Here is a 13,920-nt window from a genome sequence, read left to right on the forward strand (position 1 = left end):
GCTGAGTGTGTAGTGATTAGGTGCAACCGTAACTTTAATAGTTTAATGAGACCTCACCAAAAGGGCTGGTGAGTGTCACATTTCCTGCTAGCAGGGTATTTGCTGATCACATTTAGTAGCATATACAAAAGGTCAGGACACAGATCTGCAATGAATTAGTGTTTAATATGAACAGTGCTATGTACATATATACAAATATAACAATCGCAGTACAGAATCATCAAGCAGAATCGACATCAAACACAGTCCAGGGTCAATATACACTAAGACCAGAACCCCTACGATATTCATACATGAATACGCTCTAGCTAATCTGGGACACAGAGGAGCAATAGAGCAGGGCAGAATAGTACGCAAGCCAAAGACTCACACAGACAGACAGACTGGAATCACAGAGCAAGGCAAGATAGGATGTAAGCCAGAGGCTTACATAGGCAGTCAGACAAAGGGGAAACACAGAGCAGAGCAAGAGAGTGGACCAACAAGCAGTAGTCACACTGACACAAGGATCTGCGAAGTGTGAAGGGAGTGGCCAGCTTAAATAGAAACCAGCAGCCTTGCCAGACACCTGTTGAACAGAGACATGTGTAACCTGTGATACTCCATCTAGTGGTGAACCTGTTAACTGCAGAGAACCATGAAAAGCAAACAGAGCCACCTGCTGGTGACTTGTGATGACACCAGCAGGTGAAGCAGGAAGCAACAGCGTTTGTGACATTGGCCCGCTTTCAAGAGCAGCCTCCGGATGCTCCAAAATGATACCTGCACCTTAAGGTAGAACCCGGAGGGGAGCAAGCCAATCCAAAGATCACTCTGAATAAAACAAGGAATTCCACCACCAGGGTCCCTTGAACCACTTCGATGACCAACCGTCTCAGCTGCAAACCAGAGCCCCAGGACACCGGAATTAATGACTGCACATTTGAGCACTGAACCGAAAACCCACAAGTTGCAGGTGATGCCTTGACCCAAACAGCATTTGCCAACAGGTACCAATGCAAGTTCCTCAAAGACAATGGCAACCCCATTAGGGTGCTTTCCACTACCTCCGAGCAAGGCGACTTCATCCGAAAGAGAGAGAAACCTAGAACAGGCTTGCCCCAGTTCCGAAAGATCACCAAGACTGCGGGAACCATAATAGCAAATGTTCTGTAACACAGGGACATCACTAAGCAAAAGAGCGCTCGTGCAAATCAAAAACATCCAGACACAGTTAGGTGGCTCCGGCAGCTTGCTGATAGTGCCGGCAACAAACATGGCTCTGTTCCAAAAACAAGAAACGAGGACCCCAATAAGCAAAACCTCAGTATACCCAAAGCAATCTTCAGACAGCTGTATTCTGTAGGTAACAAATGGGAAATAAAGCTGACTAGAAGCAAAGACCTGCTGAACAAAAATGAACATTTTTTCTGGGGAATGAAAGGGAAGCACATAGTCTCTGTATACATGGCAAAAATGCAAAAATTGTCTGGGTACATGGAAAAATTTTACAAAATCACCTGATAAATGGCAGGAATATACAAAGTCTTTGAATGCACAAAAAAGATGTACTCAGTTTCTGGGTAGCTAGATAGAATGCAAAAAGTCTCTGGGAACAACACTGGCGTGCACCCAGTCTCTAAGGACATAACAAGTATGCACACAGTTTCTAAAGGCATAACAGATGTGCATAAAGTCTCTGCGGGTATAACAGGTGTGCTCAAAGTCTTTGAGGGCGCAACAGGCATGCAGAAAGTCTCTGAGGGTACCACAGGCATGCTCAAAGTCTCTGAGGGTACAATGGGCATGCACAAAGTCTCTGGTGATATAGCAGAAGTGCACACAGTACCCAAAAGTATGGCTAACAAAGTTTCCAATGGCAGTTGTGCAGAAGCTGCTGGCAAAATTTGTGATGACTGATCAAGAACAGTTTGCAGTGAGGAGATTGAAACAGCAGACAAGTTTTGCAATAACTGATCTGGAACTACTGACAAGACTTGTGGTGATTGTGCAAGGACATTTGGTAAGGTCTGCAATGATGGCTCTGGCACAGCTGGCAAGGCTTGTAACGACTGTACAGGAACAGCAGGAAGAATTTGAGATGGTTGAGCCAGAACTATTGGCAGGAGCTGAAGTAGTTGTGCTAAAACAAACATCTCTCTGAAAGACTGAGACTATACACCATTAGCTGTAGGTGGACTTGAAACACAACCTGTTGCACACTCACTGGTTGCAAACTGGATAAAAGTACCATGCATATCATGTTGACTGACTGGAGACTGAATCAAAGCACGATTTATTGTATACAAACTGATTGCAAGCTGGAATGTAGAACAGTTTATTACATGTTGGTTAACTTCAGGCTGAACTGATGCACAACTTACAAAGCACAAATCAGCTGAAGATTGGTTTGAATTGTATGACATTGCATGTGAACTGGTTTCAAAGCGATCATCTTTGTAAACGTCTGTATGCTGATTGATTGCAGAGTGAATTGGTGTACAATTTTTGGCATTCAAACTGGTTGCAGACTGATCTGAAATACATAACATTGCATGTGAACTGGTTTCAGAGTGATTATTTTTGGAAACATTTATATGTTGATTAGTTGCAGACTGAACAGAAACACAATTTTTGATACACAGATTGGTTGAAGATTGATTTGAATTGCATGTTATTGCATGTGAACTGGTTTCAGAGTGATTATTTTTAAAAACATTTATATGCTGATTAGTTGCAGACTGAACAGAAATACAATTTCTGGTACACAGATTGGTTGCAGATTGATCTGAATTGCATGATATTGCATGTGAACTGGTTTCAGAGCAATTATTTTTGGAAACATTTGTATGCTGATTGGTTTCAAACAGAGTTGAGGCAGAATTCACAACATGCTGACTGGATTCAAACTGGACTGGTACAAAGTCTATAGCATACCGATTGGTTACAGATTGATTCAGATTGCATGGAACTGCATGTGAACTGGTTGCAGAGTGATTATCTGTGGAAACATTTGTATGCTGAGCAGTTTCAAACATAATTGAAGCAGAGTTTAAAACATGCTGACTGGTTGCAGATTGATCTAGATTGCATGAAACTGCATGCGAGTTCTTGGCAGACAGATCATTATTACCATCATTTGTAAGCAGATTGGTTGCAGACTGGAGTGGAGTGGAATACAGTTTGTAACATGTTGATTGGTTGTAGATTGATCAGAGTTGCATGAAATTGCATGTGTATTGGTCACAGGCTGAACATTACCATAGTCCCCTGCATATTGGTTAACTGAATTGTTACACATTGGCTATCATTCATAAAGCATTTCCGCATGCGGAAATGCTTAAAACAGCTGACTTTACCGACCACTCGGCAAAGTCAGCATTCATAAAGCCTCTTTCCGCATGGAAAAATGACACTACCGAGCAGAGTGATAAATCACCGCCTTGTGCGGTGATTATCGGTACAAATGTAGCAAAATGTTCATTCATAAAGATCACCGCAAGCGGTGTGAGGTCGGGAAGTTCCGCTCCCTCTGATGTGGCGATAACAATGTAAGTGAATGGAGAAACACAGACCTCCCAGGCAGCTGCAGCAGAGCGGAACACGGAGAAATGTATCAACTCGACAGCTTCCGTGTCTCCGCAAGCCTACCGCCTGTCTACCGCCAGCTTAGCTCGGGGAATCTCCGCACTGCTTCCGCACACGGATACATCTTTATGAATGCCCACCCAGAAGTCTAAAAATCCGCCAGCTGTGTTTTCTCGCACTGATTCTCTTTACCGACAGCCTGTTCATGAATGATAGCCATAGTCTCCTGCATGTTGGTTAGCTGAATTGTTACACAGTCTGTAGCATGCTGGTCATTTGCAGGTTGAGCAAGATTGTAATTTTTCACACGTAAATTGTCTGCAGGCTGAAGTATTACCCCGTCTTTAGCAGGCTGGTTGGTCACAGATTGGATCAAAGTACAGGCAGCAGCTGAAGTAGAAATGGCTGGAACAACCACAGTCGACGTTGGAAGTACAGTATGGACAGGCGACAAATGCTGTATAGAAGCGGTAGGAAAGAACCTCTTCTTTTTCGACTTTGCTCTGCGAGAGGATTTTGAAACTTGAACAGCTACATTTACTGGCTTAGAAACCAATGGACATACTGCTGCTGAGGACAAGGAGTGAGAAACAGAAGAAGAAGATTGAGAGTCCTGTAAAACAGGACGCAAGAGAGAACGAATCTTATACCAAGCTGTCAGCAAAGGAGAAACTTCTTGATACACACAAACTCCTATACCGACAAGGTACTGCACATCTTCCACACATTCTTGTACTACCTCTCTGGTTTCATCACAATAATGCTCAAAGAATTCAGCTTGATCATCCTTTAGCCAACGCAGCAAACAAACTATATCATCATGATCAAAAGGAGGTACATAATTTTGGATAATGGGACCAAACGAAATCAGATCAGTCCAAATATCCAACAACGGTATAACTTCCTCCACGCCAAACATTCCTTGTTTAACCCTCCTGGCGGTCTAGAAAATTCCGCCAGGAGGCAGCGCAGTTTTTTTTCTTATATCATGTAGCGAGCCCAGGGCTCGCTACATGATAGCCGCTGCTCAGCAGCATCCCCCCGCTTCGGTCGCCTTTGGCGACCTCCGATCAGGAAATCCCGTTCAAAGAACGGGATTTCCTGGAGGGCTTCCCCCGTTGCCATGGTGACGAGGCGGGATGACGTCACTGACGTCGGGACGTCATTGGGAGTCCCGATCCACCCCTCAGCACTGCCTTGCACTGATTGGCCAGGCAGCGCATGGGGTCTGGGGGCGGGGGGCCGCGCGGCGCGACGGATAGCGGCGATCGAGCGTGGGGCGGCGGCGATCGGTGTGCTGACGCAGCTAGCAAGCTGCTAGCTGCGTACAGCAAAAAAAAATTAAACAAATCGGCCGAGCAGGGCCGGAGAAAACCTCCTGCGCGGCTTACCCCGACCTACGTTCGGGGTTACCGCCAAGGAGGTTAACAAAACTTTGCACACTTTTATATAGGTCAAGCAATTGGTCTTTAGGGTATTCAGAAAGCATTTTCTGACAAATAATCTTGTGCTCCTTAGCCAGGCGCACCAATGAATCCACCTGAGCTGGATCCATTTTCTGGGATCAGCACACAGGGTGCTGTCAGAACCTTTTGTATAGCTACAGTGATCAATGTTTGGCAGATCCTTCTGTCACGTTTCCTGCTAGCAGGGTATTTGCTGATCACATTTAGTAGCATATACAAAAGGTCAGGACACAGATATGCAATGAATTAGTGTTTAATATGAACAGTGCTATATACATATATACAAATATAACAATGGCAGTACAGAATCATCAAGCAGAATCGACATCAAACACAGTCCAGGGTCAATATACACTAAGACCAGAACCCCTACGATATTCATACATGAATACACTCTAGCTAATCTGGGACACAGAGAAGAAATAGAGCAGGGCAGAATAGAACGCAAGCCAAAGGCTCACACAGACAGACAGACTGGAATCACAGAGCAAGGCAAGATAGGATGTAAGCCAGAGGCTTACATAGGCAATCAGACAAAGGGGAAACACAGAGCAGAGCAAGAGAGTGGACCAACAAGCAGTAGTCACACTGACACAAGGATCTGCGAAGTGTGAAGGGAGTGGCCAGCTTAAATAGAAACCAGCAGCCTTGCCAGACACCTGTTGAACAGAGACATGTGTAACCTGTGATTATCCATCTAGTGGTGAACCTGTTAACTGCAGAGAACCATGAAAAGCAAACAGAGCCACCTGCTGGTGACTTGTGGTGACACCAGCAGGTGAAGCAGGAAGCAACAGCGTTTGTGACAGTGAGGTACTATCAGTACACTGAGCGTGTACTAGAGTACAAGCTCCAGCAGGCTGGAGAAAAGAGGCCGAATCTCCCGTGGAGTGGGTGATTCAGGAAGTACTGCAGCCAAGTGATTACCCGTGGAGCGGGTGACTCAGACGGTACTACAGCCTATGAGATTCAACTAGTACTGAACTAGTGATTAACTGGGAACAGGCGAGTCAGACTGTACTGCAGCCGAGTGATCACCCTTGGAGCAGGTGAGTCAGACTGTACTGAAGCCTAGGAGACACAACCAGGACTGCACAAAATAATAACTTCACCAGAGGCGCTGGTGAAGCTAGCACCTCACCAGTGGCGAGGGCCCACTGGTGAGTAGAATGGTCTGACGGGCAAGTTTCGGCAACAGAGAGGTAAGTATCAGTACAGAATCGTGAGACAGGAGAATAATCGGTAATCAGGCAGAGGTTCAGCAACAGAGAGGTAAGTATCGGTACAGAATAGTGAGACAGAAGAGTAGTCGGTAATCAGGCAAAGGTTCAGCAACAACAAGGCAGATAGGCAAAGGTACAAGAACGGAAAGCAGGATCACAGTTAGGGGGGATAGCTAAGAGTCATACACAGGAGATCAATACAATACAATATCCTAGTCTAGGTGTGAAGTCCTTGGCATCAACACCCAGGAACTAGTCTCAATCAAATAAACAGTAACAAGGTAGCAATATTCTAGACTAGGTGTGAAATCTTTAGCATCAACACCTGGGATCTAGTCTAAGGTCTGAGCGCTAACACGCAGAGTATTCATGATAACAGACAATGTGTGAATGATGCCCGGAGGCTTAAGAAGCAGAGGAGACCTCACTGGCACGCCCCCTCCCATCAGCCAAACCAGGGCGCCGTGAGTCTCCTCTGACGTCAGCCGACCAGCAGGTCAGCTGACGCTTCTCTTTCTGGCATAAAGGTCCTGTCTGTGCGCATGCCCGCGCAAGACAGCGACCCTATGTGCCAAAGAAAGCCCCGTCCTCGGCGTCCTAACCACCGGAGAGACGGGCAGGGACACGAGGACAGCTGCGGCGGCGGAACCGTTCGCCGTGGCTGTCATAATTGTTACACTGAGGCAGCGTTTCACCAGAAAATGCACGTTATGAGGCAATGTTTCACCAGAAAATGCACGTAATGAGGCAGAGTTTGAACAGGAAATGCACGTAATGAGGCAGCATGTCACCAGTAAATTCACGTAATGAGGCAGCATTTCACCAGTAAATGCACGTAATGAGGCAGTGTTTCACCAGAAAGTGCACATAATGAGGCCGTGTTTCACCAGAAAGTGCACGTAATGAGACAGCGTTTCACCAGAAAGTGCACGTAATGAGGCAACGTTTCACCAGAAAATGCACATAATGAGGCAGCGTTTCACCAGAAAGTGCACGTAATGAGGCAGCGTTTCACCAGAAAATGCATATAATGAGGCAGCTCCCCCCCCCCCCCAAAATACAAATATGCGGCGAGTTTGTGGGCTGCAGTTGGGGGGGGGGCAATTTGTTTGCATCACTACACACCTCACCCTTGCATGACCCCCCCCCCCCCCATGCCCGGCTGGACAACTATAAAATGAAAATTTATATTGGTAGCTTGAATGTTGCCGCCTCCTAAAAGTTGCCGCTAGGGGTTCAGGACCACACATGCCTTGCTTGAGATACGGCCATGCTCTGATATAGTAAACCTCTGGATTTAGTAAACTCAGTCCTCAGGTCCCAGCAAATGCGTCTATATAAATATACAATGTAAGACCAATTCTGATATAGTAGACTTCTGAAAAACTACTTTTCCTGTACTATAAAGGGATTCTACTCTAGTTTCTCCTTCTTAAATCAGATGGATCTCACAAGTCTCTCTTATACATGAGCAAAAAGCAATGCACTTAATGCTTTATTTCAGGATGGAGAAAATACAATAATGATTCCCTTATAACCTTAAAAGCCAGAATAGCTGGTGTATAACAATCCTGGTGAGTCAATACTGATGAAACACATCGGCCAGAGCTTACATACACGTTTGGTTGGCGTCCCATGGTGTACAGAGTAAGGCCTCGTTCACATCAGGGCCGTTTCTGTGCGCTTTCCACAGCGCACTGCCCTGTGCGATCAGCAAGGTATTGATTTGTCCATGTAACTAAATGTAGCTGGTTCACATCTATGCGCTGCGCTGAGCAGCGTTACAAAAACGTAGTGTTGCAGGCATTTCTGTGCGCTGAGCTGTAAAGCGCACAGCAATGCAAGTGAATGGGTCCGCTTTTTTAGCGCACAGAAGCGCGTACAAGCGCATAGAAGCGCATGCGTTTTTTACCCCTAATTGGAGAAAAAAATACATTTACATACAAAAACAAAATTTAATTGACAACTGCTGCTGCTACAGTAAGCAAAACGTGCTTTAAAGAAGCGCAGCGCAACGCACAGAAACGCGGACTAAAGCGCGCACAAGCGCATGCGTTTTTTACCATGCATTTTAACACGTTTTTCAGCGCAGCAGATGTGAACGAGGCCTAAAGCAGTACCAGAGGCTGCGAGGAAGAGAGTGGCTTACCAGGACACGCAAATGTCCCCTTACATGCTTGTTTCTATCCTGGCGGATGTACCGTATTTTTCGGCATATAAGACGCACATTTTCTCCCCCCAAAATTGGGATAAAACGTCCCTGTCTTATATGTCAAATAAAGGGAGTCTCCGACTTATGAAAGCCCATTAATATGAAGTGCCACAATGTTGGGGACTCCCTGCATTGTCTCTGTGTCCTCCGCCGCTCCCCGTGCATACATTTAAGTAGCTGCAGCACGGCTCACCTCATCCATGGCTCCAACAGCGATCAGAGACCTCTCCTCTCCTTTCTATGCATTCTCATCAGTTTACACAAACAAATTAATTGCACAAGCCACATGAAAATAAGCAGTAAGCTATAACATTTTTTTCTTTTAACGCACAAAAAGCGCAAACACATTTGCACACAATCACAAATATTTTTTGGGAAAAACAGCAATTTTTAATAAGCGTAAACCCTGCCTGAAAACTGTATCTGAGCTGCCTTAAAGTGTACCTGAGACGAGAAGCATATAGCAATAGCAGCATAGGGGGTGATATTTTGGCTGGGAACGCGAAGAATCACTCGCGTTCCCATGCCTGTCGGGTCCTGACGGCGAAACCGGAAGAGGTCGCCGGCGGGGACGGGAGGATCAGCGAGACACGGCAAGGGCACCGATCGGCTGCAGGGGGATGAGGAAAGCCCCAGGTGAGTAAAACTCATTTTTTTCCGACACTTGAAAAGAGACTCGGTAACAAATTTTTCAGCCTTAGTTCTTCTATCCTATAAGTTCCTATGCCTGTTCTAATGTGCTCTGGCTTACTGCAGCCTTTCCTAATTGCACTGTCTCTGTAATAAATCTTATCCTCTGTCGAGCTAAGGCTTGAATGTGTGGAATGTGCAGGGCTGCTTGTGATTGGATAGAAGCGATACACACCCTCTGCAGGCCCCCTGCACACTCTGTATGACTCACACACTAAACACTGCCTAAAACTGTTAATTACAAGCCAGGATTGCAGCAGAGAGTGGCAGAAACAGCACAGAGGGGCACAGGAGAAAATAAGGAATAGAATGGTATGCTTTTTAGTGTAAGAATATTAGAGTACAGATTCTCTTTAAGGTTCACTTTAAGCCCCCTTAGAGCCACTCGTCCCTCGCCGACTCCCCGGGTAGCTCTGGTCTTCGGCAATTCAGCCCAAAAGCCTGGCCGAGTTGTGCTTCGTCGGCATGCGGGATCCGGCCAGGTGTGCTCCTCCGTCGCACTCCTCCGTCGCGCTCCTATCTCTGGGAGCAATCTGCGTCTGCACAATAGTGCTGTGCAGACACAGAATGCTCCAAGAGACGGGAGCGTGGCGTGTTAGTGCGCCTAGCCAAACCGCGCATGCATGACAAACCGCGACTCGGCCAGGCTTTCAGGCTGAATTGACGGGGACTGGAGCCACCTGGGGAGTCGGCGAGAGACAAGCGGCCCTAAGGGGGCTTAAGGAAACCCCAGGAAAGTATGGAACCTTAGACACTTCTCGTTTCAAGTTCCCTTGGAGTGAGAGGAACACGGAGGCTGCCATCTTCATTCCCAGTGTCATGCAGAATTTCTTGCTTTAGCTGTTTTTGAGTGACACACCTGCAACAAGTACTGGAGTCAGTGCAGAATCAAAACATCTGATCTGCATGCTCATCCTGGGTCAGCCACGTAAAGTATTAGAGGCAGAACATTAGCACAGAAGTCAGGCAACTGGAATTGTTTATAAGAAAATGAAGATGGCTACCAGTGGGGTAGCTAGAGATTATGTGGCCCCACAGCAAAACTTTCATGGAGCCATAAGATATAAGCATTCTTAAGCAATGCCACCTGCCCCTACCCTATGGATATGAGTTAATAGGCAATTTACATTCTCATGCAATCTATACTGTATATAGTCCATGGGCATTTAGACAAAATCATAAGGTGGAAGAACACAAGAAAATGAATGGTGAAGACATCAAGTACCACCTGGGTCCCTTCTGAACCAGGGCCCCATAGCAGCTACTATGGCTACTGCTACGCCGGTGGACACCACCGTATTTTTCTCACTTCAGGTCCAGAGATCCACAGAGCTGCATTGTTCCCCTCCTTTCCCCGCCCACCAGTAGCTCCATGGTGTGCCATGCCATCGGAAGCAGTATCAGGTGGGCAGTGTCGGACTGGGAGGTGGTAAAGCTGAGGAAATCCACTTGCCGGCCAAGCAGCAGTAATCTGGTGTTGCTGCTCACAGTGAAGACTTGCTACAGGTTTCTATTGGGAGTAATAACATATGGTTTCTGGTGTTTGGCCAGCAGGTGGATTTCCTGTTTTATCACCTTCCTGTCCGACACTGCAAATGGGCATGTGAAAAGCACTATTCGGTGAGTCCAAGAATGAGCAATTATGGCACTTGAACTTGGTCTGTGCCACCCAAAACGTTGTGGCTCCCAGGGACGGATCTAGACAAAGTTGCGCCTGGGGCAAGGTCAGGTTTTGGTGCCTAAAGGTCAGGTTTTGGCACCAAAACGGCGCCTAAAGGTCAGATTTTGGCGTTTAAAGCTCAGGTTTTGGCACCTAAATTTCAATTCCCCATCCAAATTTTGCCGCCTTTTTAAGAATTCAACAAACTGCGCCTGGGGCAAGAGACCCGCCTGCCCCCCCCTCCCCCCCCCCTAGATCCGTCCCTGGTGGCTCCAGTGGATGAAGCTACCCAATATATCATGGTCATTAGACAAGTACAAGCTTTTATCCCTCAGGTTATGTGTCTTTTACATTTGAAGAGGAGTGGTTCACTTTTTTTTTTGTGGACAAAAATTTAAACAAAATGTAACCCACATGGTAAAACATTTTTGACACTACGGAATATGGTTAAAGGAGAGCAATAGTAAAAAGTGTTTAATGCTAGGAACATACACCATGAGATATTCTGGCAGATAGATGGTTCGATAGATAATTTCCGACATGTCCGATCTTATTTTCAATTGTTTTTCTGATTGATTTCACATACAAGTGCAGGGGCGTAGCAATAGGGGTTGCAGAGGTAGCCACCGCATCGGGGCCCTTGGGCCAGAGGGGCCCCTAAGGGCCCTCCCACCACTACAGTATTAGCTCTCTATTTGGGTCTGTGGTGGTAATAATCACTTCTATAGATACTTTGACTAGTAGTGATCACTAACACACTGTTCCCCATCCCCTTCTTGCAGCTCTGACACTGTGGTTGTCCTTGGCAGGTTTTGGTGCGCCATATCAATTGTTATGTATAGAGTGCTTGGGGGGCCCCAATGTAAAACTTGCATCGGGGCCCATAGCTCATTAGCTACGCCATTGTACAAGTGAATTGAAATTGATAAGAAAAACAATATGAAAATTGATCGTACAGTAAATCTGCTGAAAAATCTCATTGTGTATTCCCAGCATAAAGTAACAACTCACATTTAACCCCACCTGCCTTCTCGCTCTCCCCACTGATCTGTGTAGCGGGAATTTTCTTTTCACAAATGTGCAATAAAAAGGGACATTTTTACAGACTGTCCATAAATGAATGAAAAATTCTGCTGAAGCAAAAATATTATGAAGCAAATGTGGAGCAGGTGCCCAGATCTACCAATCGGCAACCACTGCTGATTAGCCAGGCTTATAACAAGTTGCTATGGACAACTGCTTCTTTGCACTGCTGTGATAAATGAGCCTCAGAGATTGCACAGTGCTGCCGTATTACAGTGGTGGTTATGGGAGGAATGGCTGAGCTGTGCCCGCTTTGTACTTGCAGCGCTGCTGACTGACATGGTGCCATCCAGCACCTACAGCGTGCAGCCAGCAGCTAGCTACCTGTTCGCTACTTCGCTCAGCTCCCGCCCCCCCGTCATATACTGCTGCCGCTGCCATCCGCGCACTGCACTTGGTACAGCCCGGGAACTGAGCAAACCTGGAATAGGTTGGAAGGCCGACTTGAAAAAAAGGGCAGACCGGATGCAACCAACCTGTGGGGGAATGGAGGGGAGGCGAAACTAGATTTGGCAGTAATATTACTGCTCAGCGGCGTGTCGGTCAGCGAGAACATGGTGTTAAATAGGTAAGCAGACGTAGGGCACATGTGGCAGGTCTGAGGGGTCCGGGGTGGTCAGGTGGATTCCTGTGCACCCCCCATATCTTGTTAGTTTTGGTATGATCTCTTTCTGCTCCACAGAGGAGAGATGCAGGCTGGAAGGATGCTCTATTGTCAGTAATAAGTGGCAGCAGGGTGTGTGTCCGGCTAGCTGCTGCTGCGTGTGACTGCCTGGCCAGCCAGCTTCTGTGCTGATTGCTGCTCTCCAGGTAAGATGCCCTCTCCATAGTGTGTGTCATGTGCAGCCTTCTCTCCATAATACACAATGCTGCCTGCAGCTGCATGTCATGTGTGACTACAGCCAGCCATTTCATTGCATTTCTCCTGCATTACTCTATATTTACATGTGTGTGTGTATCATGTGTCTGTCCTGCTACATGTGCTGCCATACATATGTCCCATGTCTACAGACCATTGTATTCCATCAATAACTGCAGTGATCAGTGTGGAGAAAGCACATGCCTGCACAGAGTGCTATGCACAGAAGGGAGTAAATTATGAAGGTTATTCAATATATTGTTTTAATACATGCTCATTACATAGCAAAGTTTTTGCTTTAGAACACCCAGTGGCGTAGCTAAGGAGCTGTGGGCCCCGATGCAAGTTTTACAATGGGGCCCCCCAGGCACTCTATACATAACAATTGATACGGCGCACCAAAACCTGACAATGGCAACTACAGTGTCGGAGGTGCGAGAAGGGGATGGGGAAGAGCTTGTTAATGTTTACCACTACTCAATGTATATATAGAAGTGATTATTATGAGCACAGGACCAATAGAGAGCTAAAACTGTAGTTGAGGGAGGGCCCTTCGGGGCCCCTCTGGCCCAAGGGCCCCGATGCAGTCGCTACCGCTGCACCCCCTATTGCTACGCTCCTGAGAACACCTGTAATGTGAGAAGTATTTTGCAGGAAGATACAAGGTGACAAATACTTGATACTTCCTATTGGTTTATAAAGGGGAAAGACCCAATAAGAAGTAAACAATACAGAACAATTTTGTGATTTTTTTTTTTTTTGTTTTGTTTTTTTGTTTTTTTTATGCTGTTGTAGAAAAGCTTTAGATTTTTTTTTTTTTGTGATTGAAGGAACACACTAGGCAGAATTTCTCATGGGTTTTCCCCATAGCACATAGGGCTCTATTCTCAAAGACTTCCCGCATGCGGGAAGTTTGTGCCCAAAACACTGTCAAGTTGGCATTCTCAAAATGTTCTGCATGCGGGAAAAGTGCGGGATTCATGTGGAAAAATTTCTGCAAAAGTCGGTATTTTCCGCAATAAATCAATTCTCAAAAATGTTCAGGCGTATCTTTTCGTCGTTATTTACTTTTTTTTTTATCACCTACAAATAGTAAGTGATATATTCCGCATCCCATTGACTTTAATGAAGTCTGGAGGCTTAAGGGCTGTGCTTGCTGG

At 46.1% G+C, this 13,920-nt stretch overlaps 1 long non-coding RNA gene across 1 annotated transcript in view; it reads right to left on the reverse strand.

Annotated features, from left to right (window-relative positions):
• Positions 1 to 1,918: 1,918 nt before the first annotated feature.
• Positions 1,919 to 13,920, reverse strand: part of LOC137544421 (uncharacterized) — a 37,341-nt gene continuing 25,339 nt past the window's right edge. Inside the window, exon 3 of the long non-coding RNA XR_011025859.1 lies at positions 1,919 to 2,515. This is a non-coding gene — a long non-coding RNA (uncharacterized lncRNA). The remainder of the gene's footprint in view (positions 2,516 to 13,920) is intronic.

Source organism: Hyperolius riggenbachi, chromosome 2, assembly GCF_040937935.1.
Source record: "Hyperolius riggenbachi isolate aHypRig1 chromosome 2, aHypRig1.pri, whole genome shotgun sequence".
In the NCBI taxonomy this organism is placed as follows: domain Eukaryota; kingdom Metazoa; phylum Chordata; class Amphibia; order Anura; family Hyperoliidae; genus Hyperolius; species Hyperolius riggenbachi.